The sequence below is a fragment of the Alosa sapidissima genome, chromosome 21 (assembly GCF_018492685.1).
Source record: "Alosa sapidissima isolate fAloSap1 chromosome 21, fAloSap1.pri, whole genome shotgun sequence".
NCBI lineage: Eukaryota > Metazoa > Chordata > Actinopteri > Clupeiformes > Clupeidae > Alosa > Alosa sapidissima.
The window spans coordinates 13,724,384-13,734,354 of record NC_055977.1 but is presented as its reverse complement, the minus strand read 5'-3'; the positions used below and the strand labels follow the sequence as shown (position 1 = coordinate 13,734,354).

The window sequence follows — 9,971 nt, the reverse complement described above, 5'->3', positions numbered from 1 at the left end:
TTTCTTGTTAAAAAATGTAAGAGACAGTCTGTTTGGAGAGTTTGATTTTGTTGCTGTATAATTTGCTGTAGCCTACTCCTGAATATTTGCATGACGTTCTAAGCACTGTACTAAGGTAATATTCATGGGATTCATGAGTTAAGTCGTCTACCAGTAGATGGCAACCACGTAACATCTTGCAAAAAGCCCGAAGATTTACATTAAGGTAATTCCTGGACTGCTGTTTTTTGAGATGACAACGAGGGGAACTATTTCGTGCACTAGTAAGTGGAACTGGAACTATCCCGTGCTTTTTCGTTTTTGTATTGACTTGCAGCATCACCGATTAGTCCAAACACCATAGGCTACAGCAAATATTGACTCAGATAGGGTATAGATAAACACCCAGACGTTTGAGGTTTTTGCTAAGTTTAATATCGGAATACAGTTAAAATGTTTTCATTATTCATGTTGTAGAAATGAACGGTGGGAGTATGACGTCTACCACGGCTGGGTGAGGCGGGACCGGTGACTCGGTTTGGCGGAGGACTAACTAACGCAGGGGGGTGGGAATGACACCCTGCATCCCGCATAGCTGCGAAACTTCGATAGTGTCAGTGCGTCTCTGCGGGGCAAGGGCGAGAGTGGTACAGCACTAGACTTCTTATCCTTGAGCATATTCGTGGTAAGTCATTCATTTAAAAATAATTATCCATGAACGTTTTATAGCCTAGGCTACTGAACTGTCTTCGAATCGTGCCCGGAAGCTGGGGTGAAAGTTAAATGTAATAGCCTAGATGTATCCTAACCATGAATCATATAGCCTATGCCATTCCGATAACATTTCGAGATTTCTATAATTCATAGGGTGCTAACACTAATGACCAATCCTGATTATGGGCCAGATTGGGTTATTGTAGGCCACTGATGTCTTGTTGATGTTCATAGACTAGATGTTAAAATAAAATTACCAAAGAAATTACAGCAGAGCATTTAAACAAGCTCATTGCAAACTCTCCTAAAAGTGCCTCCGGGAGCTTGTAGCATTTACTGTCAACAGGGATCTGTCTCTTGACATTCCACCCTGTTGTCATCTGATTGCGGAGGTGGTTAAGTGTCTTCCAACGACGCTGCCAGAGGTGGATAGAGGTGGACAAGAGACCATGCTACAGACCGTGTCTAACCTGGCAAGAGAAACGTGTCCACTCACTGAGGTCAGACAGTGTAATGATCACACCGTAGCCTAAAAGCAGGAACACAACCCCAGTGAGCAGGAAGAGAAGGTTATTTTTGTCTAAAAACTAGGCAGTCTTTGCCCCGGCGACATAGGGTGGAATTTGTGCGGCTTCCCCTCATCTATTTCTGTTTTTTCCATCTTCCCGTTCTTTTTCTCTTCTCCTCCCTGGTCTTTTGGATAGCTGTCCAGCGTTATAGGGGTCTGGTTTGCTGTCTTGCATGTTTCAACTGAAACCTGAACTTTTCAGAACCGATCCATGGATTAAAATTATCATAAAGTCATAGACCTCATCATACACTGAAGTGCTGTTGCTTATGGTGGCACTGACCATGTAGACCTATTCCCAGTTAAGGAGGCTGATTAATGGGTGTAGTGTGAGGAAAGTATTCAACTCTGACAGACATACTCAAAATCGGAGATAAGGTTGATGAGGACTTGGAAACTAGTAGCCTGTGTTGATCAAACTGGCATGCTGGTGAGAGCAGAGGGGATTGGAGAGGAGGACTGCAAACCTGTTACCCAACTATTGCCCAATAAGTTCTTACACATCATATAGCTTTAATTGTATACATGTTTGAAGTGGCATACAAGATTGTGTCACAGGAGAGAGCTTCAGAGGATTTGGTGGTTATGATGATGATGCCATCCTCAGTGGGCTGCTGGAATACATCACAAGACAATAACAATGTCACAACGTAATAACAAAGTGTAATTATTACTGTTTTCTTAGACACTCTGCGTGTCTGTCTGTAACAATGTTAACAGTTCAGCGTAAACGTACTCCACAGACTTGGATTTCACAACATTAACAAAAGAATAAACAAAGTGGTACATTGAGTTTGCTCTTAGGTGATTTAGCGGCTTCTGTTGTCAACATTGGGATGTTTGTGCTGATTTTTTATTTATTTTATTTGTTTTCACTTTAAATTGATCTTTATCCTTGTGCCACTTGACAAAGCTGAATATGGCAAGATACACACTGGGCATGGTTGACTGCAACTTCACCTCCAGAACCAGCAAGCCCATGAAACATTTCTTTCTGCATTTACATTAAGATTCACACATGCTATGCATGCAGCAGCTGCGTAACACTATTAAACCATTTTCCTCTGTGCATTTATTTCCACGCCCCCCCCCCCCCCCCCTTTTTTTCTGAGTCTTAAGTGAGTGATGTCACATTTTTATGCTAAAGACCGCAGAAGAGTTTCCAGACGCTAACCACTATTGGCACTGTTCAGCATACTTTCCACTCGCATCCTGCAAACACTCCATTTCAACACTGAAACGCAACATGTAAAACAGGGCCTGTGACCCATGGGGTAATGACCACATAGCTCTTTGACTATCCCAACAATTGGACTGCTGAAAGGAATCTTTCTCTATGAGTAATCATCAGCAGAAATGTAGCTATAGAAAGAACAAGGTCCTCATTTTTCCCCGGCTGGAATGCGCCTTTTTTAGAACAGAAAAGGAGGAAAAATGCATTAGTTTGCACTTTTTTTTTTTCTTCCAAATTCTCTGGAGCCACACGACTCGGTCACTTATTCTGGCCTGTGCATTCCTTCGCCATGCTATAGTTTGGGGGAGGATCAGTGCTGATGTTTGAAATGGTGGTGTGAAGCAGAGCCAAGAGCACAGCAGACGACTGTCTCCCCCCTTCTCTCCATCCCTCCGCCTGTCGCTCTTTCTTTCGCTGTCTCTTTCTTCTGAATCATGCCTCTCTCTCGCTCCCAAACTCTCTTCCTCTCTCTCCCATCTCTCTCTCTTTCTGTCTCAGTTTCTCTCCTCTTGCTATCTCCTTATCTCTCTCCATCTCTGGCCATCCATGGTATCTCTCCCCCTGTTTCTGTCCTTTCGCCCTTTGGCCATATCTATCTCTCTGGCTATCTATCTCTCTGTCTGCACAACTGCCCCGTGTCTCTGATCATCTCTCTCTTTCTCTCTGTGTTTGCTTTGCATGCAATCTTCACACATCATCAGAATGCATCCACTATCACCCAGCATCAGAGACAATGAGCTGGTTTCATCATAGACACCCCCTCTCTTTCACACATGACCCAATTAGCTCTCAGTTGCTCAGTCAGCTGCTAGTGGTAGAACTGACCCAGCCCTGCTTTGGGAAGAGTATAGAGGTGCTGTATACGACTGAAGAGAGAGGGGAGCACATCACCACACGTCACCACATTGCATTTCTTTGAATGGCCAAATACCAACTATCAGTCCTGAAACTAAACAAAAATGACCACCAACCATCTTGGTTGATGACATTCAGTTTTGACACCAATACTATGAAGAGCTAATTGTCTGAACTGCAAACACCATGTAACCAATGACCACAGATACCAAAAACCCTAACCAGTCACATAGGTAGCCTACGTGACTAATACCTATGGGCCACACAATAGCAAGATGACTAAATGAACCCTCTCCACTGTCATGCAGACAGCAGAACTTTCATCAGGAGCACAGAATTGGTCTTTAAGGGGTGGACACCCGGTGTTGCGATTTAGTTTCATGTGTGATTATATTGTGGTGGATTTGGAGGGGGGTGGGGTTGTTTTTTTGTATGGTAATCATCAGAGGTGCGGGAGATTGAATGGGCCTTTGAAAAGTAGGCTCCATTCTTCTGTAGGGGTAAACAGCACGTCCCAGGGGCAGAACAAAGCACCACAATGCACATACTGTACCCTGGTATTATAATATGCCTTGAAGTGTTTTACAGTTTAAAAAAAAAGAACAGCACAAAGATCATGAGATTGGTGATCGCACCTCAGTAACAGAGAGAGAGAGAATGAGAGAGAGAAAGAGAGAGAGAGAGTATGAGAAGGAGAGATGTTAATCAGAGTATCATGTGTAACTATGGAGACCAATCAGTCTGTACAGGGTAATTACACCGACTTTGGGGTGTTTGAAGTAAATGTACCGAAAGCATGTTTTCATTTTGATGGCAGCCGACCGAGAGTGCAAATTGCCACATATAACTTCACAAGACGGCATGCAGCACAGCACACGGTTATGATGGCCATTCTGATTCAATCAATAAAAGAAATCTCATTAAAGATTTTATTGTGGCAAGCTTGTGTGTGCATGCTAGAATTTAAAGTGGTCTCTGATCTGGACACTAATCAATGCCAGGCTTTTGTGCCGGGACTGCGAGAGAAGCCTTTCATCTAATGGTCGTGACTCCAAGCTACAAGTCTCCTGACCACACAAACAGACAGGCATTTCCATGTTAGTCTGTGTCCTCTGTGGCTTCATAGTGATAGTCACCAGATTGTCTAGTTACCAGTCTTGCCAAAACAGTCCTGGAATTCTTTCATTTAAATGCAAGTAAATCTAAAGAGAGTTCAATCTAATGTTAAAAAAAAACACTTTTGCTATGGATGGCTCAATACATTTACAGTAACTTAGTACAGTAGCACAGTAATTTACATTTACATTTAATACAGTAGCTTTACCTTCAGTTTTCAACAACAAAACGTATTTAAGGTTTGCATAATAAATGACAATGCATTCATGGAACCATGGCCATATTTTCACATTGTGTGATTTAGTTTTTTTCCCCTAGTTTTAACGGAAATAAAACGGGCACTGTTAAATAGTGGGAGAGTAGGCCTATGTAGACTAGTCTGTTTTATGATCTTCCTCACCTTGTTAAAGTCTGAGTGCGTGCAGTAGTGTTAATGAAAGAGCTCTGCTCATTACAGTTAACATAACTTCTCTGTGTGATGCCACCATAAGGATCTCAGTTTTCTGCTGGGTGACGTGTGGAAACTGGACTTAAATCCTTTAAAGGTCTGGACATGACTCACATACAGTGCACTGTTTGTCATATTCAGGAAATTGTTGCTCACAGTTAGGGATGTAACAGTATGAAAATTTAACCTCATGGTTATAGCAGTGCCGGACAGTAACGGAGTACATTTACTTGAGTACAGTACTTGAGTACAATTTTGAGGGATCTGTACTTTACTCAAGTATCATTTTTGGGGAGTACTCATGACTTTACTCAAGTACATTTGAGAGGCAAATATTGTACTCTTTACTCCACTACATTTCTATCCATAACCGTGAGTACCCGTTACTTCTTCTAAAAAAAAAAGGAAAAAAAAAAATCTCGGAAACCCTCAATTTGTCGTTTCCCTCTCAAACATGATTGGATTGTGCAGGCGCTACTGATTGGGACAGCCTATCAGCAATCACCTTCAGCTTTCCGCCAAAGTCAACTCTATGGTCAGATTTAGATACAGTAAGAAACAATTGAAATTGAAATAATGGATGAAGATGCAGCAGGTTACTGGATGCTGGGAATGTGCCAACCCGTGGCCCCACCTCGCCAGACTATTTCAATTTGCTTAACAAGTTAATGATAGTTTTCGCTTCAAGTGTTTCAATTACAAAATAGTATTTTGTATTTGAAATACGTATTTTAAAAACATGTATTAGAAATACTGCCCATCCCTGGCAACATGGTAAAAAGATGGAAATTACTTGATTTTACATTCAATTCCTTTTACATTATCCAAGGTATTAACATTAAAAATTTTTAGAACTCCATGTAGGACGTTTCTGTACATAAATGTAAGCACTGGCAGTAGTAATGCAATATTTAGAAAATGTACTCTTGTACTCTTGATACTCAAGTACTTTTAAAAACAAGTACTTCAGTACTTTTACTTAAGTAGACATCTGGCTGTTGTACTTGAGTAAAATTTAGCAAGAGGTATCTGTACTTTTACTCAAGTAATGAAGCTGTGTACTCTGTCCACCTCTGGGTTATAGTGACCAAAATTATCACGGTTTCCGGTATTATCGCGGTATTTTTAAATGTGTGTTCAATATGTTCAGAAAGCACTGATAGGCCTACATAAACTGAAATAGTTTCAAAAAATGTCCCGTTCACTTTTTCTGTGTTCATGTTTAATTGGCTTTGTGCTTACAGTATAGCTTAACTTACCCGACCATGACTTGGAGTTTGCTATTTCTGTTATTTGGATCCAATGAGTGCGACCAAAGTAAGTGTTTGAAATAAAACTTTAGGCTACTATATTTTCCTGATAACGCGAGTGGAATGGATTTAATGTATGCGACCATAAAAAGACGCCGAGTGGCTACATGATACAGTGTAAGTTTTGCAGTGAAAATGTTCCGCTTTTTAAAATCAGGTGTAGCCTAATCCGAGTTAAATCCATCAATTAGACAACAGAATCAGGGTACCAGTTTTGCTTCATTGTACCAGGCCTACTGTATGCCAAAAGCAGGCTCGCATGAATCTGGGAAGGATTAAACACATGGTTTCCACACCATGGTAATCAACCGTGATAATTATGATATTTGAAATGAAAACGGTAATTGTTATCGTCAACATTTTTATCGCGGTTTACCATTATACCGGTAATTATTACATCCCTACTCAGGGTCCTGTAGCCACTAGCCAGTTAGTTTTGTTTGTTTATAAGTTAGCTAGGGTACTAGGGACAGATGTTTCTTTGGAAGTGATTGGTTTGATTAGCCACAGTTGTTGCGATATTGTTGGATGTAAAGACATTTAGCTTACACAATTCCAAACAATGTATAGCAGCCCTTGAGTTGCAATTAAATGCAAACATGTTCCTGCTTCAGGATTTAACACATCATTAAACAGCCAGCCAGACTCTGAGGGCACAAAACACACTTGTGTGAGACTGACTCAGAGCGTATCCACCCATGCTGTTACTTATTTATTTGATTTCACAAAGACTAATTGTTTGTTCAACCTGGTCTGGCTGTATCCCTTATGAAGCAAAGTTAGGCTTTGTGATGCGAATCACTAGATTCTGTTGATATATTAAACAAGCGTCCACTTGAGGCCGAGTGGATCAGTATTCCCGCTGCGTGCATGGAGATTGCGTGTTTGTCGGCACGTCATCACGGAACAAGTTCGGGGTCATTAAGCGAGTTGAGGAATTTATGTGGTTCTGGCTAATGTGAGTGCCTGACGGTGTTGATGTGCTTACGTAAAGAGAGTGCAGCGTTCCCTGGGGAGGGAGATGGTGTGGTTTCCAGATGAGAGGACACATGGAACTTGGAGCAGTTTCTTGGCCTTCAACAATGAAGGACAAAGAGAGCTAACATGTCAAGCACTCATTAATTGTTCATCTGAAATCATTACTGTGTCTGTCTGTCTGTCTGTCTGTATATCCACCTGTCTGCCTGTCTGTCTGTATATCCACCTGTCTGCCTGTCTCTCCAGCTGTCAGTTCGTCTGCCTATCTGACTGTCTGTCTAGCTCTCTGACCTTCTATTTGTCTGAGTGTCTATAACCCTACAATACGCACGCACACACACTGATGCAATTTGGAGTGAAGGCCCAGAAGATTCCTCCGCTGTCGTCGTCTGGTGGTGGTGGGGGGGAGGGGGGGGGATAAATAGCTCTTCGACAGCCCTTCCATCACACACTCACACGGCTCCAGCTGGCACCGGCACAGGGGACAACCGTCACAGGCCAGGGTTCTGGAAGGAACGCGGCGCTCGTATCCAGAACCAAGCCCCGGGGCCTCCCCAACACTCTGAACTGACAGGCCAAGGCCTGGTCATCATCTGGACCAGGGGAGTGTTTGCTTATAGAGTTCCGAGTCCGACTTCAAAGAGATGGAGGGGGAGGGGTGGGGGCGCAGGGTGGCTTGACTGCGGGTACAAGCAAGATTAATCTCTCACCAGTGCTGGACATCACGCATGGGAATGCCCATATGAGCACATGCTGTCTGTCTAGTGTCATGCCAACATTAAACAGCCTTGCACTACGCCGACATGGACATCTTTTAGTGTTTAGCTTAGCCATCTGCCACGATAGATTTATGTATGTATGTATGTATGTCTGTCTGTGTGTCTCGTGGTTGTAAGTTTGCTCAACATGTTGCCTGTGACTCTGTGTCCACTCATGGACTGCTGAGAGAGTCTGAGGAATGTGTCTTTTCTGTTTTGCTGTGTGTGTGTGTGTGTGTGTGTGTGTGTGTGTGTGTGTATTCCTTTACAAATGATCTGATATCTGTGCATGTACAGCCATAATAAATAACATTCCAGCTCCACCACTTTGCAGACAGGCATAGCTGGGGGTGTCATAGTCCTGCTGAGCTTGATCATGCACTATTCAGAGGGTGGCGTAAGCGCTGCTGTCAGTTAACGGTTTGCAGACCACTCCGGCCGAGACGCTCAAAAAACGTAATGCAGTAATGAGTCATTTCATGTCGTGTGAGTCAAGAGTTTTATTATCTAAATTGGCGTCCAACAAAAGAAAAGGAAAATAAAATGAAAAAGAAACAACAAACGAATCTGAAATAAGATCGACGTGACTTGAATGGCCATATTTAGACCTCCCACTTGTTTATCGCCATGCCTGGGCATTGTTATGGACTTGTTTTCATTGCTTGTTTTTGAAAAAAAACAAAACAAGAGGAGAGGGCAAGAAACGGTCGCAGAGAAGGGCCAAAACAGCTGGAGAAAGAAGAATGGCCTAGCAGATGTCAAGGGCCAAGGAGCAAAAGTTAGTGCGGTACTCCATGAGGAAGGAAGGCCATTGTTGTATCAGTATATGTGTATCCATTCATCTGCCCTGATCTGTGGAGGAGGACAATAATAGATGAACTCCCTGCTCAAATGTAGACAGGAAGTTAAGTTGAAAGTCTCAACAAAGTAATGGGTGTCTGAGTCACCACATCATAAGTAAACAGACATAAACTCTAGTTGAGGATTACTGGCATTTGCAGCTGCAATTGTTTCCTCTGACCCACAGTGCCAAGACAGTAATTAAGACAAACTGTATCGTTAAATGATGTGTGTGCATGTGTGTGTGTGTGTCTGTGTCTATGTCCATGCATGTTTGTTTTTGTAAGGACGGCTCCTTTCCAGCCTAACTCTCATGGTCACCCATAAGGCAATTCATCACAAAGCTATGATAGGACATTTTTGGACATGGAGACTCCGACCCCCAGGGCCAGGGGAGCCAAGTTTTGTTTTCACAGGAAGAAATGGTGGCTGTAGAACAGTGTAAAGGCTATGACACTCATTTTGCATTTTGGTCATTTATTCAGAATTACACAAGGACACATACAGCACACAGTTTAGTTGAGTGTCGTCTCAGTAAATATATTATAACGAAAAACATGCTAGTCCTAGCCTGGCGGGCCATCCTATATCATTGAAATGTATAGGCTGAGCAAATGAATTTGCCGCCGCTAGGGTGCGTCTAGATTTCTAGGCTATGCTGGTCCACATTTTGAGCTCAAATACTCCACAAATCCAGAAATACTACCCTAATGACATGTTTTGTTTATGCCCTGTGAAATGGCATTGCCCAGCCCAGCCCTCCCCACCCCAGTCCACTCCAACCTGGTCCCGGGCCGTTTCGGACCTCCCGCCCACATTCAGGCTCAGCACAGAGGTCCCAGAGGAAAGCCTACCCCCCTCTCTTTCCCACCCTCGGTTCCCGGTCATTCCCACTGCGCTCCGGACCGTGTTGTAGTGCATGAATGTGACCCAGTGGCTCTCCGCTGACCTTAAAGAAGGGGAAAGCAACCAGCTGTGCCTCTTCCCAAAGCTCAACAGCCTCCTGGTCCATGGGCCGTTTCCTTGAGTTGAATGGAAAAGCCAGGGTTTTGTCAGAGCCAATAACATTTTACTTAACTTATGAGAATATCATTGGTGCTCTTTAAAAATGTTGGAGATTCTTGAAGGTGGTATTGTTTGAAGATTCTTGAAGATGGTATTGTCAGTGTTC

General features: G+C 42.9%; 1 protein-coding gene across 1 annotated transcript in view; it reads left to right on the top strand.

Moving 5' to 3' along the window:
- Positions 1–496: 496 nt before the first annotated feature.
- The window catches only part of fhl3b (four and a half LIM domains 3b), an 18,234-nt gene continuing 8,759 nt past the window's right edge, over positions 497–9,971 (top strand). Inside the window, exon 1 of the mRNA XM_042076352.1 lies at positions 497–664. The gene's annotated coding sequence lies outside the window, so the exon portion shown is untranslated. The remainder of the gene's footprint in view (positions 665–9,971) is intronic.